Source organism: Mobula birostris, chromosome 8, assembly GCF_030028105.1.
Source record: "Mobula birostris isolate sMobBir1 chromosome 8, sMobBir1.hap1, whole genome shotgun sequence".
NCBI classification, from domain to species: Eukaryota; Metazoa; Chordata; class Chondrichthyes; order Myliobatiformes; family Myliobatidae; genus Mobula; species Mobula birostris.
Window position 1 is genome coordinate 116786603 of NC_092377.1, and position 20194 is coordinate 116806796.

The window sequence follows — 20194 nt, forward strand, 5'->3', positions numbered from 1 at the left end:
AGTGTGTGTGAGAGACGGTGTGTGTGATGGGACGGTATGTGTGTGATGGGATGGTGTGTGTGATTGGACGGTGTGTGTGATGGGACAGTGTGTGTGATGGGACAGGGTGTGTGATGGGACGGTGTGTGTGATGGGACGGTGTGTGCTGGGACGGTGTGTGTGGTGGGACGGTGTGTGCTGGGAAAGTGTGTGTGATGTGACGGTGTGTGTGATGGGACGGTGTGTGTGATGGGACGGTGTGTGTGTGAGGGGACGGTGTGTGTGATGGGGCGGGTTGTGTGATGGGACGGGTTGTGTGATGGGACGGGGTGTGTGATGGGACGAGGTGTGATGGAACTGGGTGTGATGGGACGGTGTGTGTGTGTGATGGGACAGTGTGTGTGATTGGACGGTGTGTGTGTGTGTGATGGGACGGTGTGTGTGATGGGACAGTGTGTGTGATGGGACGGAAGGTGTGTGATGGGACGGGGTGTGTGAGGGACGGTGTGTGTGATGGGACGGAAGGTGTGTGATGTGACGGTGTGTGTGATGGGACGGAGTGTGTGAGGGACGGTGTGTGTGAGGGACGGTGTGTGTGATGGGACGGAAGGTGTGTGATGTGACGGTGTGTATGATGGGACGGTGCGTGTGTGATGGGACGGAAGGTGTGTGATGTGACGGTGTGTGTGATGTGACGGTGTGTGTGATGGGACGGGGTGTGTGATGGGACGGGGTGTGTGATGGGACGGGGTGTGTGATGGGACGGGGTGTGTGAGGGACGGTGTGTGTAAGGGACGGTGTGTGTGATGGGACGGAAGGTGTGTGATGTGACGGTGTGTATGATGGGACGGTGCGTGTGTGATAGGAGAGTATGTATGTGATGAGACGGGGTGTGATGGGAATGTGTGTGTGATGTGACGGTGTGAGTGTGTGTGATGTGACGTGGTGAGTGTGTGTGATGGGACGGGGTGTGATGGGAAGGTGTCTGTGATGTGACGGTGTGTCTGTGATGGGACAGTGTGTGTTATGTGACGGTGTGTGTGAATGGGATGGTGTGTGTGATGGGACGTTGTGTGTGTGAGGGGACGGTGTGTGTGATGGGACGGGTTGTGTGCTGGGACGGGGTGTGTGATGGGACAGGGTGTGATGGGACAGGGTGTGATGGGACGGGGTGTGATGGGACGGTGTGTGCTGGGACGGAGTGTGTGAATGGGATGGTGTGTGTGATGCGACGGTGTGTGTGTGATGGGACGGGTTGTGTGATGGGACGGAGTGTGTGATGGGACGGAGTGTGATGGGACGGGGTGTGATGGGACGGGGTGTGATGGGACGGGGTGTGATGGGAGGGGGTGTGATGGGACGGTGTGTGATGGGAGGGGGTGTGATGGGACGGTGTGTGCTGGGACGGAGTGTGTGAATGGGATGGTGTGTGTGATGCGACGGTGTGTGTGTGAGCGGACGGTGTGTGTGATGGGACGGGTTGTGTGATGGGACGGAGTGTGTGATGGGACGGGGTGTGTGATGGGACGGAGTGTGTGATGGGACGGAGTGTGATGGGACGGGGTGTGATGGGACGGGGTGTGATGGGAGGGGGTGTGATGGGACGGTGTGTGATGGGAGGGGGTGTGATGGGACGGTGTGTGCTGGGACGGAGTGTGTGAATGGGATGGTGTGTGTGATGCGACGGTGTGTGTGTGAGCGGATGGTGTGTGTGATGGGACGGGTTGTGTGATGGGACGGAGTGTGTGATGGGACGGGGTGTGATGGGGCAGTGTGTGTGTGTAATGGGACGGTGTGTGTGATGGGACAATGTGTGTGATGGGACGGAAGGTGTGTTATGGGACGGGGTGTGTGTTGGGATGGGGTGTGTGATGGGACGGTGTGTGTGAGGGACGGTGTGTGTGAGGGACGGTGTGTGTGTGAGGGGACGGTGTGTGTGATGGGACGGGTTGTGTGATGGGACGGGTTGTGTGATGGGACGGGGTGTGTGATGGGACGAGGTGTGATGGGACTGGGTGTGATGGGACAGGGTGTGATGGGACGGTGTGTGTGATTGGACGGTGTGTGTGTGTGTGATGGGACGGTGTGTGTGATGGGACAGTGTGTGTGATGGGACGGAAGGTGTGTGACGGGACGGAAGGTGTGTGATGGGATGGGGTGTGTGTTGGGACGGGGTTTGTGATGGGACAGTGTGTGTGAGGGACGGTGTGTGTGAGGGAAGTTGTGTGTGAGGGGCGGTGTGTGTGACGGAACGGTGTGAGTGACGGGACGAGGTGAGTGATGGGACGGGGTGTGTGATGTGACGGTGTGTGTGATGGGACGGTGTGTGTGATGGGACAGTGTGTGTGTGTGTGTGATGGGACGGTGTGTGTGATGGGACGGTGTGAGTGACGGGACGGGGTGTGTGATGGGATAGGGTGTGTGACGGAACGGTGCGTGCTGGGACGGGGTGTGTGATGGGATGGGACGTGTTATGGGAGGGTGTGTGTGGGAAGTTGTGTGTGAGGGACGGTGTGTGTGACGGGACGGGGTATGTGACGGGACGGGGTGTACGTGTGATGGGACGGTGTGTGTGTGTGATGGGACGGTGTGTGTGAGGGAAGTTGTGTGTGAGGGACGGTGTGTGTGACGGAACAGTGTGAGTGACGGAACAGTGTGAGTGACGGGACGGGGTGTGTGACGGGACAGGGTGTGTGATGGGACGGTGTGTGTGATGGGATGGGACGTGTTATGGGAGGGTGTGTGTGGGAAGTTGTGTGTGAGGGACGGTGTGTGTGACGGGACGGGATGTGTGATGGGATGGGGTGTGTGTGTGATGGGACGGTGTGTGTGATGGGACGGTGGAAGTGACGGGACGGGGTGTGTGTGTGTGATGGGACGGTGTGTGTGAGGGAAGGTGTGTGTGATGGGACGGTGTGTGTGACGGGACGTGGTGTGTGACGGGACGGGGTGTGTGATGGGACGGTGTGTGTGATGGGACGGTGTGAGTGACGGGACGGGGTGAGTGACGGGACGGGGTGTGTGACGGGATGGGGTGTGTGATGGGACGGTGTGTGTGACGGGACGGGGTGTGTGACGGGACGGGGTGTGTGAGTGATGGGATGGGGTGTGTGTGTGATGGGACGGTGTGTGTGAGGGACGGTGTGTGTGTGAGGGGACGGTGTGTGTGATGGGACGGGTTGTGTGATGGGACGGGTTGTGTGATGGGACGGGGTGTGTAATGGGACGAGGTGTGATGGGACTGGGTGTGATGGGACGGTGTGTGTGTGTGATGGGACAGTGTGTGTGATTGGACGGTGTGTGTGTGTGTGATGGGACGGTGTGTGTGATGGGACAGTGTGTGTGACGGGACGGAAGGTGTGTGATGGGACGGAAGGTGTGTGATGGGACGGGGTGTGTGTTGGGACGGGGTTTGTGATGGGACAGTGTGTGTGAGGGACGGTGTGTGTGAGGGAAGTTGTGTGTGAGGGGCGGTGTGTGTGACGGAACGGTGTGAGTGACGGGACGGGGTGTGTGACGGGACGGGGTGTGTGATGGGACGGGGTATGTGATGGGACGGGGTGTGTGATGGGACGGGGTGTGTGTGTGTGTGTGTGTGTGTGTGTGTGTGTGATGTGACGGTGTGTGTGATGGGACGGTGTGTGTGATGGGACGGTGTGTGTGAGGGACGGTGTGTGTGATGGGACGGTGGAAGTGACGGGACGGGGTGTGTGTGAATGGGACGGTGTGTGTGAGGGAAGGTGTGTGTGAGGGGACAGTGTGTGTGATGGGACGGGTTGTGTGCTGGGACGGGATGTGTGCTGGGACAGGGTGTGATGGGACAGGGTGTGATGGGACGGGGTGTGATGGGACGGTGTGTGCTGGGACGGAGTGTGTGAATGGGATGGTGTGTGTGATGCGACGGTGTGTGTGTGATGGGACGGGTTGTGTGATGGGACGGAGTGTGTGATGGGACGGAGTGTGTGATGGGACGGGGTGTGATGGGGCGGTGTGTGTGAATGCGACGGTGTGTGTCTGAGCGGACGGTGTGTGTGAATGGGACGGGTTGTGTGATGGGATGGAGTGTGTGATGGGACGGGGTGTGATGGGGCGGTGTGTGTGTGTGATGGGACGGGGTGTGTGATGGGACAGTGTGTGTGAAGGACAGTGTGTGTGATGGGACGGTATGTGTGTGATGGGACAGTGTGTGTGTGATGGGACAGTGTGTGTGATGTGACGGTGTGTGTGAATGGGACGGTGTGTGTGATGGGATGGTGTGTGTGTGAGGGGACGGTGTGTGTGATGGGACGGGTTGTGTGATGGGACGGGGTGTGTGATGGGACTGGGTGTGTTGGGACTGGGTGTGATGGGACTGGGTGTGATGGGACGGTGTGTGTGTGTAATGGGACAGTGTGTGTGATTGGACGGTGTGTGTGTGTGTGATGGGACGGTGTGTGTGATGGGACAGTGTGTGTGACGGGACGGAAGGTGTGTGATGGGACGGAAGGTGTGTGATGGGACGGGGTGTGTGTTGGGACGGGGTTTGTGATGGGACAGTGTGTGTGAGGGACGGTGTGTGTGAGGGAAGTTGTGTGTGAGGGGCAGTGTGTGTGACGGAACGGTGTGAGTGACGGGACGGGGTGAGTGATGGGACGGGGTGTGTGACGGGACGGGGTGTGTGATGGGATGGGGTGTGTGATGGGACGGGGTGTGTGTGTGTGTGTGTGTGTGTGTGTGTGTGTGATGTGACGGTGTGTGTGATGGGATGGTGTGTGTGATGGGACAGTGTGTGTGTGTGTGTGTGATGGGACGGTGTGTGTGATGGGACGGTGTGAGTGACGGGACGGGGTGTGTGATGGGATGGGGTGTGTGACGGAACGGTGCGTGCTGGGACGGGGTGTGTGATGGGATGGGACGTGTTATGGGAGGGTGTGTGTGGGAAGTTGTGTGTGAGGGACGGTGTGTGTGACGGGACGGGGTATGTGACGGGACGGGGTGTACGTGTGATGGGACGGTGTGTGTGTGTGATGGGACGGTGTGTGTGAGGGAAGTTGTGTGTGAGGGACGGTGTGTGTGACGGAACAGTGTGAGTGACGGGACGGGGTGTGTGACGGGACGGTGTGTGTGATGGGACGGTGTGAGTGACGGGACGGGGTGAGTGACGGGACGGTGTGTGTGACAGGGCGGTGTGTGTGACAGGACGGTGTGTGTGACAGGACGGGGTGTGTGATGGGATGGGGTGTGTGTGTGATGGGACGGTGTGTGTGATGGGACGGTGGAAGTGACGGGACGGGGTGTGTGTGTGTGATGGGATGGTGTGTGTGATGGGACGTGGTGTGTGACGGGACGGGGTGTGTGATGGGACGGGGTGTGTGACGGGATGGTGGTGTGTGACGGGACGGTGTGTGTGATGGGACGGGGTGTGTGATGGGACCGGGTGTGTGTGTGTGATGGGACGGTGTGTGTGAGGGATGGTGTGTGTGACAGAACGGTGTGAGTGACGGGACGGGGTGTGTGACAGGACGGGGTGTGTGATGGGACCGGGTGTGTGTGTGTGATGGGATGGTGTGTGTGAGAGACGGTGTGTGTGACGGGACGGGGTGAGTGACGGGACGGGGTGTGTGACGGGACGGGGTGTGTGACGGGACGGGACGGGGTGTGTGATGGGACCGGGTGTGTGTGTGTGTGATGGGACGGTGTGTGTGAGGGACGGTGTGTGTGACAGAACGGTGTGAGTGACGGGACGGTGTGTGTGAGGGACGGTGTGTGTGATGGGACGGTGGAAGTGACGGGACGGGGTGTGTGACGGGACGGGGTGTGTGAGTGATGGGATGGGGTGTGTGTGTGATGGGACGGTGTGTGTGATGGGACGATGTGAGTGACGGGACGGGGTGTGTGATGGGACGGGGTGTGTGATGGGACGGTGTGAGTGACGGGACGGGGTGTGTGATGGGACGATGTGAGTGACGGGACAGGGTGTGTGATGGGACGGTGTGTGTGATGGGACGGTGTGTGTGATGGGACGGTGTGAGTGACGGGACGGGGTGAGTGACGGGACGGGGTGTGTGATGGGACGGTGTGAGTGACTGGACGGGGTGAGTGACAGGACGGGGTGTGTGACAGGACGGGGTGTGTGATGGGATGGGGTGTGTGTGTGATGGGACGGTGGAAGTGACGGGACGGTGGAAGTGACGGGACGGGGTGTGTGTGTGTGACGGGACGGGGTGTGTGATGGGACGGTGTGAGTGACGGGACGGGGTGAGTGACGGGACGGGGTGTGTGACGGGATGGGGTGTGTGACGGGACGGTGTGTGTGATGGGACGGGGTGTGTGATGGGACCGGGTGTGTGTGCGTGATGGGACGGTGTGTGTGAGGGATGGTGTGTGTGACAGAACGGTGTGAGTGACGGGACGGGGTGTGTGACAGGACGGGGTGTGTGATGGGATGGTGTGTGTGAGAGACGGTGTGTGTGAGAGACGGTGTGTGTGACGGAACAGTGTGAGTGACGGGACGGGGTGTGTGACGGGACGGGGTGTGTGAGTGATGGGATGGGGTGTGTGTGTGATGGGACGGTGTGTGTGAGGGACGGTGTGTGTGATGGGACGGTGTGTGTGATGGGACGGTGGAAGTGACGGGACGGGGTGTGTGTGTGATGGGACGGTGTGTGTGAGGGAAGGTGTGTCTGATGGGACGGGGTGTGTGATGGGACCGGGTGTGTGTGTGTGTGTGATGGGATGGTGTGTGTGACGGAACGGTGTGAGTGATGGGACGGGGTGTGTGACGGGACGGGGTGTGTGACGGGATGGGGTGTGTGTGTGATGGGACGGTGTGTGTGAGGGACAGTGTGTGTGATGGGACGGTGGAAGTGACGGGACGGGGTGTGTGTGAATGGGACGGTGTGTGTGAGGGAAGGTGTGTGTGAGGGGACGGTGTGTGTGATGGGACGGGGTGTGTGACGGGACGGGGTGTGTGAGTGATGGGATGGGGTGTGTGTGTGATGGGACGGTGTGTGTGAGGGACGGTGTGTGTGTGAGGGGGACGGTGTGTGTGATGGGACGGGTTGTGTGATGGGACGGGTTGTGTGATGGGACGGGGTGTGTAATGGGACGAGGTGTGATGGGACTGGGTGTGATGGGACGGTGTGTGTGTGTGATGGGACAGTGTGTGTGATTGAACGGTGTGTGTGTGTGTGATGGGACGGTGTGTGTGATGGGACAGTGTGTGTGACGGGACGGAAGGTGTGTGATGGGACGGAAGGTGTGTGATGGGACGGGGTGTGTGTTGGGACGGGGTTTGTGATGGGACAGTGTGTGTGAGGGACGGTGTGTGTGAGGGAAGTTGTGTGTGAGGGGCGGGTGTGTGTGACGGAACGGTGTGAGTGACGGGACGGGGTGTGTGACGGGACGGGGTGTGTGATGGGACGGGGTATGTGATGGGACGGGGTGTGCGTGTGTGTGTGTGTGTGTGTGTGTGTGTGATGTGACGGTGTGTGTGATGGGACGGTGTGTGTGATGGGACGGTGTGAGTGACGGGACGGGGTGTGTGATGGGATGGGGTGTGTGACGGAACGGTGCGTGCTAGGACGGGGTGTGTGATGTGATGGGACGTGTTATGGGAGGGTGTGTGTGGGAAGTTGTGTGTGAGGGACGGTGTGTGTGACGGGACGGGGTATGTGACGGGACGGGGTGTACGTGTGATGGGACGGTGTGTATGAGGGAAGTTGTGTGTGAGGGACGGTGCGTGTGACGGAACAGTGTGAGTGACGGAACAGTGTGAGTGACGGGACGGGGTGTGTGACGGGACAGGGTGTGTGATGGGACGGTGTGAGTGATGGGACGAGGTGAGTGACGGGACGGGGTGAGTGACGGGACGGGGTGTGTGACGGGACGGGGTGTGTGACGGGACGGGGTGTGTGTGTGATGGGACGGTGTGTGTGAGGGAAGGTGTGTGTGATGGGACGGTGTGTGTGATGGGACGGGGTGTGTGACGGAACGGGGTGTGTGACGGGACGGGGTGTGTGAGTGATGGGATGGGGTGTGTGTGTGATGGGACGGTGTGTGTGATGGGACGATGTGAGTGACGGGACGGGGTGTGTGATGGGACGGGGTGTGTGATGGGACGGGGTGTGTGATGGGACGGTGTGAGCGACGGGACGGGGTGAGTGACGGGACGGGGTGTGTGATGGGACGGTGTGAGTGACGGGACGGGGTGAGTGACAGGACGGGGTGTGTGACAGGACGGGGTGTGTGATGGGATGGGGTGTGTGTGTGATGGGACGGTGGAAGTGACGGGACGGTGGAAGTGACGGGACGGGGTGTGTGTGTGTGACGGGACGGGGTGTGTGATGGGACGGTGTGAGTGACGGGACGGGGTGAGTGACGGGACGGGGTGTGTGACGGGATGGGGTGTGTGATGGGACGGTGTGTGTGATGGGACGGGGTGTGTGATGGGACCGGGTGTGTGTGTGTGATGGGACGGTGTGTGTGAGGGATGGTGTGTGTGACAGAACGGTGTGAGTGACGGGACGGGGTGTGTGACGGGACGGGGTGTGTGATGGGACCAGGTGTGTGTGTGTGATGGGATGGTGTGTGTGAGAGACGGTGTGTGTGACGGAACAGTGTGAGTGACGGGACGGGGTGTGTGACAGGACGGGGTGTGTGACGGGACGGGGTGTGTGAGTGATGGGATGGGGTGTGTGTGTGATGGGACGGTGTGTGTGAGGGACGGTGTGTGTGATGGGACGGTGGAAGTGACGGGACGGGGTGTGTGTGTGATGGGACGGTGTGTGTGAGGGAAGGTGTGTCTGATGGGACGGGGTGTGTGATGGGACCGGGTGTGTGTGTGTGTGATGGGATGGTGTGTGTGAGGGACGGTGTGTGTGACGGAACGGTGTGAGTGATGGGACGGGGTGTGTGACGGGACGGGGTGTGTGAGTGATGGGATGGGGTGTGTGTGTGATGGGACGGTGTGTGTGAGGGACGGTGTGTGTGATGGGACGGTGTGTGTGATGGGACGGTGTGTGTGATGGGACGGTGGAAGTGACGGGACGGGGTGTGTGTGTGATGGGACGGTGTGTGTGAGGGAATGTGTGTCTGATGGGATGGGGTGTGTGATGGGACCGGGTGTGTGTGTGTGTGTGATGGGATGGTGTGTGTGAGGGACGGTGTGTGTGACGGAACGGTGTGAGTGATGGGACGGGGTGTGTGACGGGATGGGGTGTGTGTGTGATGGGACGGTGTGTGTGAGGGACGGTGTGTGTGATGGGACGGTGGAAGTGACGGGACGGGGTGTGTGTGAATGGGACGGTGTGTGTGAGGGAAGGTGTGTGTGAGGGGACAGTGTGTGTGATGGGACGGGTTGTGTGCTGGGACGGGATGTGTGCTGGGACAGGGTGTGATGGGACAGGGTGTGATGGGACGGGGTGTGATGGGACGGTGTGTGCTGGGACGGAGTGTGTGAATGGGATGGTGTGTGTGATGCGACGGTGTGTGTGTGATGGGACGGGTTGTGTGATGGGACGGAGTGTGTGATGGGACGGAGTGTGTGATGGGACGGGGTGTGATGGGGCGGTGTGTGTGAATGCGACGGTGTGTGTCTGAGCGGACGGTGTGTGTGAATGGGACGGGTTGTGTGATGGGATGGAGTGTGTGATGGGACGGGGTGTGATGGGGCGGTGTGTGTGTGTGATGGGACGGGGTGTGTGATGGGACAGTGTGTGTGAAGGACAGTGTGTGTGATGGGACGGTATGTGTGTGATGGGACAGTGTGTGTGTGATGGGACAGTGTGTGTGATGTGACGGTGTGTGTGAATGGGACGGTGTGTGTGATGGGATGGTGTGTGTGTGAGGGGACGGTGTGTGTGATGGGACGGGTTGTGTGATGGGACGGGGTGTGTGATGGGACTGGGTGTGTTGGGACTGGGTGTGATGGGACTGGGTGTGATGGGACGGTGTGTGTGTGTAATGGGACAGTGTGTGTGATTGGACGGTGTGTGTGTGTGTGATGGGACGGTGTGTGTGATGGGACAGTGTGTGTGACGGGACGGAAGGTGTGTGATGGGACGGAAGGTGTGTGATGGGACGGGGTGTGTGTTGGGACGGGGTTTGTGATGGGACAGTGTGTGTGAGGGACGGTGTGTGTGAGGGAAGTTGTGTGTGAGGGGCAGTGTGTGTGACGGAACGGTGTGAGTGACGGGACGGGGTGAGTGATGGGACGGGGTGTGTGACGGGACGGGGTGTGTGATGGGATGGGGTGTGTGATGGGACGGGGTGTGTGTGTGTGTGTGTGTGTGTGTGTGTGTGTGTGTGATGTGACGGTGTGTGTGATGGGATGGTGTGTGTGATGGGACAGTGTGTGTGTGTGTGTGATGGGACGGTGTGTGTGATGGGACGGTGTGAGTGACGGGACGGGGTGTGTGATGGGATGGGGTGTGTGACGGAACGGTGCGTGCTGGGACGGGGTGTGTGATGGGATGGGACGTGTTATGGGAGGGTGTGTGTGGGAAGTTGTGTGTGAGGGACGGTGTGTGTGACGGGACGGGGTATGTGACGGGACGGGGTGTACGTGTGATGGGACGGTGTGTGTGTGTGATGGGACGGTGTGTGTGAGGGAAGTTGTGTGTGAGGGACGGTGTGTGTGACGGAACAGTGTGAGTGACGGGACGGGGTGTGTGACGGGACGGTGTGTGTGACGGGACGGTGTGAGTGACGGGACGGGGTGAGTGACGGGACGGTGTGTGTGACAGGGCGGTGTGTGTGACAGGACGGTGTGTGTGACGGGACAGGGTGTGTGATGGGATGGGGTGTGTGTGTGATGGGACGGTGTGTGTGATGGGACGGTGGAAGTGACGGGACGGGGTGTGTGTGTGTGATGGGATGGTGTGTGTGAGGGAAGGTGTGTGTGATGGGACGGTGTGTGTGATGGGACGTGGTGTGTGACGGGACGGGGTGTGTGATGGGACGGGGTGTGTGACGGGATGGGGTGTGTGACGGGACGGTGTGTGTGATGGGACGGGGTGTGTGATGGGACCGGGTGTGTGTGTGTGATGGGACGGTGTGTGTGAGGGATGGTGTGTGTGACAGAACGGTGTGAGTGACGGGACGGGGTGTGTGACAGGACGGGGTGTGTGATGGGACCGGGTGTGTGTGTGTGATGGGATGGTGTGTGTGAGAGACGGTGTGTGTGACGGGACGGGGTGAGTGACGGGACGGGGTGTGTGACGGGACGGGGTGTGTGACGGGACGGGGTGTGTGACGGGACGGGACGGGGTGTGTGATGGGACCGGGTGTGTGTGTGTGTGATGGGACGGTGTGTGTGAGGGACGGTGTGTGTGACAGAACGGTGTGAGTGACGGGACGGTGTGTGTGAGGGACGGTGTGTGTGATGGGACGGTGGAAGTGACGGGACGGGGTGTGTGACGGGACGGGGTGTGTGAGTGATGGGATGGGGTGTGTGTGTGATGGGACGGTGTGTGTGATGGGACGATGTGAGTGACGGGACGGGGTGTGTGATGGGACGGTGTGTGTGATGGGACGGTGTGTGTGATGGGACGGTGTGAGTGACGGGACGGGGTGTGTGATGGGACGATGTGAGTGACGGGACGGGGTGTGTGATGGGACGGTGTGTGTGATGGGACGGTGTGTGTGATGGGACGGTGTGAGTGACGGGACGGGGTGAGTGACGGGACGGGGTGTGTGATGGGACGGTGTGAGTGACTGGACGGGGTGAGTGACAGGACGGGGTGTGTGACAGGACGGGGTGTGTGATGGGATGGGGTGTGTGTGTGATGGGACGGTGGAAGTGACGGGACGGTGGAAGTGACGAGACGGGGTGTGTGTGTGTGACGGGACGGGGTGTGTGATGGGACGGTGTGAGTGACGGGACGGGGTGAGTGACGGGACGGGGTGTGTGACGGGATGGGGTGTGTGACGGGACGGTGTGTGTGATGGGACGGGGTGTGTGATGGGACCGGGTGTGTGTGCGTGATGGGACGGTGGAAGTGACGGGACGGTGGAAGTGACGGGACGGGGTGTGTGTGTGTGACGGGACGGGGTGTGTGATGGGACGGTGTGAGTGACGGGACGGGGTGAGTGACGGGACGGGGTGTGTGACGGGATGGTGTGTGTGACAGAACGGTGTGAGTGACGGGACGGGGTGTGTGACAGGACGGGGTGTGTGATGGGATGGTGTGTGTGAGAGACGGTGTGTGTGAGAGACGGTGTGTGTGACGGAACAGTGTGAGTGACGGGACGGGGTGTGTGACGGGACGGGGTGTGTGAGTGATGGGATGGGGTGTGTGTGTGATGGGACGGTGTGTGTGAGGGACGGTGTGTGTGATGGGACGGTGTGTGTGATGGGACGGTGGAAGTGACGGGACGGGGTGTGTGTGTGATGGGACGGTGTGTGTGAGGGAAGGTGTGTCTGATGGGACGGGGTGTGTGATGGGACCGGGTGTGTGTGTGTGTGTGATGGGATGGTGTGTGTGACGGAACGGTGTGAGTGATGGGACGGGGTGTGTGACGGGACGGGGTGTGTGACGGGATGGGGTGTGTGTGTGATGGGACGGTGTGTGTGAGGGACAGTGTGTGTGATGGGACGGTGGAAGTGACGGGACGGGGTGTGTGTGAATGGGACGGTGTGTGTGAGGGAAGGTGTGTGTGAGGGGACGGTGTGTGTGATGGGACGGGTTGTGTGCTGGGACGGGATGTGTGCTGGGACAGGGTGTGATGGGACAGGGTGTGATGGGACGGGGTGTGATGGGACGGTGTGTGCTGGGACGGAGTGTGTGAATGGGATGGTGTGTGTGATGCGACGGTGTGTGTGTGATGGGACGGGTTGTGTGATGGGACGGAGTGTGTGATGGGACGGACTGTGTGATGGGACGGGGTGTGATGGGGCGGTGTGTGTGAATGCGACGGTGTGTGTGTGAGCGGACGGTGTGTGTGAATGGGACGGGTTGTGTGATGGGATGGAGTGTGTGTGTGATGGGACGGGGTGTGTGATGGGACAGTGTGTGTGAAGGACGGTGTGTGTGATGGGACGGTATGTGTGTGATGGGACAGTGTGTGTGTGATGGGACAGTGTGTGTGATGTGACGGTGTGTGTGAATGGGACGGTGTGTGTGATGGGATGGTGTGTGTGTGAGGGGACGGTGTGTGTGATGGGAGGGGTTGTGTGATGGGACGGGTTGTGTGATGGGACGGGGTGTGTGATGGGACGGGGTGTGTGATGGGACTGGGTGTGATGGGACTGGGTGTGATGGGACGGTGTGTGTGTGTGATGGGACAGTGTGTGTGATTGGACGGTGTGTGTGTGTGTGATGGGACGGTGTGTGTGATGGGACAGTGTGTGTGACGGGACGGAAGGTGTGTGATGGGACGGAAGGTGTGTGATGGGACAGGGTGTGCGTTGGGACGGGGTTTGTGATGGGACAGTGTGTGTGAGGGACGGTGTGTGTGAGGGAAGTTGTGTGTGAGGGGCGGTGTGTGTGACGGAACGGTGTGAGTGACGGGACGGGGTGAGTGATGGGACGGGGTGTGTGACGGGACGGGGTGTGTGATGGGACGGGGTGTGTGTGTGTGTGTGTGTGTGTGTGTGTGTGTGTGTGTGTGTGTGATGTGACGGTGTGTGTGATGGGACGGTGTGTGTGATGGGACAGTGTGTGTGTGTGTGTGATGGGACGGTGTGTGTGATGGGACGGTGTGAGTGACGGGACGGGGTGTGTGATGGGATGGGGTGTGTGACGGAACGGTGCGTGCTGGGACGGGGTGTGTGATGGGATGGGACGTGTTATGGGAGGGTGTGTGTGGGAAGTTGTGTGTGAGGGACGGTGTGTGTGACGGGACGGGGTATGTGACGGGACGGGGTGTACGTGTGATGGGACGGTGTGTGTGAGGGAAGTTGTGTGTGAGGGACGGTGTGTGTGACGGAACAGTGTGAGTGACGGAACAGTGTGAGTGACGGGACGGGGTGTGTGACGGGACGGGGTGTGTGACGGGACGGGGTGTGTGACGGGACGGTGTGAGTGACGGGACGGGGTGTGTGATGGGACGGTGTGAGTGACGGGACGGGGTGAGTGACGGGACGGGGTGTGTGACGGGACGGGGTGTGTGATGGGATGGGGTGTGTGTGTGATGGGACGGTGTGTGTGATGGGACGGTGGAAGTGACGGGACGGGGTGTGTGTGTGTGATGGGACGGTGTGTGTGAGGGAAGGTGTGTGTGATGGGATGGTGTGTGTGAGGGACGGTGTGTGTGATGGGACGGTGTGTGTGTGAGGGAAGGTGTGTGTGATGGGACGGGGTGTGTGATGGGACGGTGTGTGTGATGGGACGGTGTGAGTGATGGGATGGGGTGAGTAACGGGACGGGGTGTGTGACGGGATGGGGTGTGTGATGGGACGGTGTGTGTGATGGGTCGGGGTGTGTGATGGGACCGGGTGTGTGTGTGTGATGGGACGGTGTGTGTGAGGGATGGTGTGTGTGACAGAACGGTGTGAGTGACGGGACGGGGTGTGTGACAGGACGGGGTGTGTGATGGGACCGGGTGTGTGTGTGTGATGGGATGGTGTGTGTGAGAGACGGTGTGTGTGACGGAACGGTGTGAGTGACGGGACGGGGTGTGTGACGGGACGGGGTGTGTGAGTGATGGGACGGTGTGTGTGAGGGACGGTGTGTGTGATGGGACGGTGTGTGTGATGGGACGTGGTGTGTGACGGGACGGGGTGTGTGATGGGACGGTGTGTGTGACGGGACGGTGTGAGTGACGGGACGGGGTGAGTGACGGGACGGGGTGTGTGACGGGATGGGGTGTGTGATGGGACGGTGTGTGTGATGGGACGGGGTGTGTGATGGGACCGGGTGTTTGTGTGTGACAGAACGGTGTGAGTGATGGGACGGGGTGTGTGACAGGACGGGGTGTGTGATGGGACCGGGTGTGTGTGTGTGATGGGATGGTGTGTGTGAGAGACGGTGTGTGTGACGGAACGGTGTGAGTGACGGGACGGGGTGTGTGACGGGACGGGGTGTGTGACGGGACGGGACGGGGTGTGTGATGGGACCGGGTGTGTGTGTGTGTGATGGGACGGTGTGTGTGAGGGACGGTGTGTGTGACGGAACGGTGTGAGTGACGGGACGGTGTGTGTGAGGGACGGTGTGTGTGATGGGACGGTGGAAGTGACGGGACGGGGTGTGTGACGGGACGGGGTGTGTGACGGGACGGGGTGTGTGACGGGACGGGGTGTGTGAGTGATGGGATGGGGTGTGTGTGTGATGGGACGGTGTGTGTGATGGGACGATGTGAGTGACGGGACGGGGTGTGTGATGGGACGGTGTGTGTGATGGGACGGTGTGAGTGATGGGACGGTGTGAGTGACGGGACGGGGTGTGTGATGGGACGATGTGAGTGACGGGACGGGGTGTGTGATGGGACGGTGTGTGTGATGGGACGGTGTGTGTGATGGGACGGTGGAAGTGACGGGACGGGGTGTGTGTGTGATGGGACGGTGTGTGTGAGGGAAGGTGTGTCTGATGGGACGGGGTGTGTGACGGGACGGGTGTGTGTGTGTGTGATGGGATGGTGTGTGTGAGGGACGGTGTGTGTGACGGAACAGTGTGAGTGACGGGACGGGGTGTGTGACGGGACGGGGTGTGTGACGGGATGGGGTGTGTGTGTGATGGGACGGTGTGTGTGATGGTACGGTGGAAGTGACGGGACGGGGTGTGTGTGTGATGGGACGGTGTGTGTGAGGGACGGTGTGTGTGAGGGGACGGTGTGTGTGATGGGACGGGTTGCGTGCTGGGACGGGGTGTGTGCTGGGACAGGGTGTGATGGGACGGGGTGTGATGGGACGGGGTGTGATGGGACAGTGTGTGCTGGGACGGTGTGTGCTGGGACGGAGTGTGTGAATGGGATGGTGTGTGTGATGTGACGGTGTGTGTGTGAGCGGACGGTGTGTGTGATGGGACGGGTTGTGTGATGGGACGGAGTGTGTGATGGGACGGGGTGTGATGGGGCGGTGTGTGTGTGTGATGGGACGGGGTGTGTGATGCGACAGTGTGTGTGATGGGACGGTGTGTGTGAGGGGACGGTGTGTGTGATGGGACGGGTTGTGTGCTGGGACGGGGTGTGTGATGGGACAGGGTGTGATGGGATAGGGTGTGATGGGATGGGGTGTGATGGGACGGAGTGTGTGAATGGGATGGTGTGTGTGATGCGACGGTGTGTGTGTGTGAGCGGACGGTGTGTGTGATGGGACGGGTTGTGTGATGGGACGGGGTGTGATGGGGCGGTGTGTGTGTGTGATGGGACGGGGTGTGTGATGGGACAGTGTGTGTGAAGGACGGTGTGTGTGATGGGACGGTATGTGTGTGATGGGACAGTGTGTGTGTGATGGGACAGTGTGTGTTATGTGACGGTGTGTGTGAATGGGACGGTGTGTGTGATGGGACGGTGTGTGTGATGGGACGGTGTGTGCTGGGACTGAGTGTGAGAATGGGATGGTGTGTGTGATGCGACGGTGTGTGTGTGAGCGGACGGTGTGTGTGATGGGACGGGTTGTGTGATGGGACGGAGTGTGTGATGGGACGGGGTGTGATGGGGCGGTGTGTGTATGTGATGGGACGGTGTGTGTGATGGGACAGTGTGTGTGAAGGACGGTGTGTGTGATGGGACGGTATGTGTGTGATGGGACAGTGTGTGTGTGATGGGACAGTGTGTGTGATGTGACGGTGTGTGTGAATGGGACGGTGTGTGTGATGGGATGGTGTGTGTGTGAGGGGACGGTGTGTGTGATGGGACGAGTTGTGTGATGGGACGGGTTATGTGATGGGACGGGGTGTGTGATGGGACGAGGTGTGATGGGACTGGGTGTGATGGGACGGTGTGTGTGTGTGATGGGACGGTGTGTGTGATGGGACAGTGTGTGTGACGGGACGGAAGGTGTGTGATGGGACGGAAGGTGTGTGATGGGACGGGGTGTGTGTTGGGACGGGGTTTGTGATGGGACAGTGTGTGTGAGGGACGGTGTGTGTGAGGGAAGTTGTGTGTGAGGGGCGGTGTGTGTGACGGAACGGTGTGAGTGATGGGACGGGGTGAGTGATGGGACGGGGTGTGTGACGGGACGGGGTGTGTGATGGGACGGGGTATGTGATGGGACGGGGTGTGTGTGTGTGTGTGTGTGTGTGTGTGTGTGTGTGTGTGTGTGATGTGACGGTGTGTGTGATGGGACGGTGTGTGTGATGGGACAGTGTGTGTGTGTGTGTGAGATGGGACGGTGTGTGTGATGGGACGGTGTGAGTGACAGGACGGGATGTGTGATGGGATGGGGTGTGTGATGGGATGGGACGTGTTATGGGAGGGTGTGTGTGGGAAGTTGTGTGTGAGGGACGGTGTGTGTGACGGGATGGGGTATGTGACGGGACGGGGTGTACGTGTGATGGGACGGTGTGTGTGTGTGATGGGACGGTGTGTGTGAGGGAAGTTGTGTGTGAGGGACGGTGTGTGTGACGGAACAGTGTGAGTGACGGAACAGTGTGAGTGACGGGACGGGGTGTGTGACGGGACGGTGTGTGTGATGGGACGGTGTGAGTGACGGGACGGGGTGAGTGACGGGATGGGGTGTGTGTGTGATGGGACGGTGTGTGTGATGGGACGGTGGAAGTGACGGGACGGGGTGTGTGTGTGTGATGGGATGGTGTGTGTGAGGGAAGGTGTGTGTGATGGGACGGTGTGTGTGATGGGACGTGGTGTGTGACGGGACGGGGTGTGTGATGGGACGGGGTGTGTGATGGGACGGGGTGTGTGACGGGATGGGGTGTGTGATGGGACGGTGTGTGTGATGGGACGGGGTGTGTGATGGGACCGGGTGTGTGTGTGTGATGGGACGGTGTGTGTGAGGGATGGTGTGTGTGACGGAACGGTGTGAGTGACGGGACGGGGTGTGTGACAGGACGGGGTGTGTGATGGGACCGGGTGTGTGTGTGTGATGGGATGGTGTGTGTGAGAGACGGTGTGTGTGACGGAACGGTGTGAGTGACGGGACGGGGTGTGTGACGGGACGGGGTGTGTGAGTGATGGGACGGGGTGTGTGATGGGACCGGGTGTGTGTGTGTGTGATGGGACGGTGTGTGTGAGGGACGGTGTGTGTGATGGGACGGTGGAAGTGACGGGACGGAGTATGTGATGGGATGGGTTGTGTGACGGGACGGTGTATGCTGGGACGGAGTGTGTGATGGGATGGGGTGTGTAGTGGGACGGAGTGTGCGATGGGACGGTATGTGTAATGGGACTGTTTGTGAGTTGGGATGAAGTGTGTGATGGTCTGCTGCATTCCTGTCCCTGCAATGTAAATTGCTGGTGTTTTATGCTGTCACCAGCGAATGTTGTTGACAGTGAGGCAGTAGAAATTTATGGCTGCTGTTTTAAGTGAATTAAGATCTCTGCTCTCTTCATGTGAGCGAGGAATTGAAGCTGTTGAGCCTGAATAGGTGCAGGTTAAAAATGAGCTGAGTGCATGTGCGCAGAACCATTCTTTGTGTTGTTCTCTGGCTGCAATGAGGGTCACTATGTGTACTTGCTAGGTCAGCGTGAAGGCAAGATCTCACAGCCCATGCTGCGTATCTTGTCCCTGCTCCCAGGTGTGGGCAGTTCTCTGTCCCTCCCACAGCTTGGTATGGAGTTCTCCAGTCAAATTTCCTGACTCAATGTATAGAACCAGAATCGCTGACATGTCTGGTGATGTTACTTCTGTTTTGGCAGCAGTACAGTGCAAGACAAAAAAAATTACATCGGTTACAATAAAAACAGATAAATAGTGGGAAAAGAAAGAAATAGTAATGATTGTTTGTCATTTCCAGTAAACAATTGTAAAGAACAAATTAATTGTTACTCTGGATCTGTTCCAGCACAAAAAATGCACAATAAGAAAAAGAATACAATTATAAATGCACACTAAATATACAGATAATATATAAGCTAACTTATATACATGGATTGATTGTATGTCTATAACATGATGCGAGGCTCAGGTGTGTCTATACACAAGATGACTGACAGGAAATTACAAAGTAGTGATGGTGTGGGTTGTAGAGGGTGGGTTAGTGGTGGTGTGGGTTGTAGAGGGTGGGTTAGTGGGGGTGTGGGATGTAGAGGGGGGGTTAGTGGTGGTGTGGGTTGTAGAGGGGGGGTTAGTGGGGGTGTGGGATGTAGAGGAGTGGGTTAGTGGTGGTGTGGGATGTGGAGGGGTGGGTTAGTGGTGGTGTGGGATGTGGAGGGGGGGGTTAGTGGTGTTGAGGGATGTGAAGGGTTGGTTAGTGGTGGTGTGGGATGTGGAGGGGTGGGTTAGTGGTGGTGTGGGTTGTAGAGGGGGGTTAGTGGTGATGTGGGATGTTGGGAGGTGGGTTAGCGGTGATGTGGGATGTTGGGAGGTGGGTTAGCGGTGATGTGGGATGTGAAGGGGGGATTAGTGGTGGTGTGGGTTGTAGAGGGGGGGTTAGTGGTGGTGTGGGATGTGGAGGGGTGGGTTATTGGTGTTGTGGGATGTGGAGGGGGGATTAGTGGTGGTGTGGGATGTGGAGGGGTGGTTAGTGGTGGTGTGGGTTGTAGAGGGTGGGTTAGTGGTGATGTGGGATGTTGGGAGGTGGGTTAGTGGTGGTGTGGGATGTGGAGGGGTGGGTTAGTGATGATGTGGGATGTGGAGGGGTGGGTCAGTGGGGGTGTGGGATGTTGGGGGGTGGGTTAGTGGTGGTGTGGGATGTAGAGGGGTGGGTTAGTGATGATGTGGGATGTGGAGGGGTGGGTCAGTGGGGGTGTGGGATGTTGGGGGGTGGGTTAGTGGTGGTGTGGGATGTGGAGGGGTGGGTTAGTGGTGGTGTGGGATATGGAGGGGGGGTTAGTGGTGGTGTGGGATGTGGAGGGGGGGTTAGTGGTGGTGTGGGTTGTAGAGGGGGGGTTAGTGGTGGTGTGGGATGTGGAGGGGGGGTTAGTGGTGGTGTGGGTTGTAGAGGGGGGGTCAGTGGTGGTGTGGGATGTGGAGGGGGGGTTAGTGGTGGTGTGGGTTGTAGAGGGGGGGTTAGTGGTGGTGTGGGATGTGGAGGGGGGGTTAGTGGTGGTGTGGGTTGTAGAGGGGGGGTTAGTGGTGGTGTGGGATGTGGAGGGGTGGGTTAGTGGGGGTGTGGGATGTAGAGGAGTGGGTTAGTGGGGGTGTGGGATGTGGAGGGGTGGGTTAGTGGTGATGTGG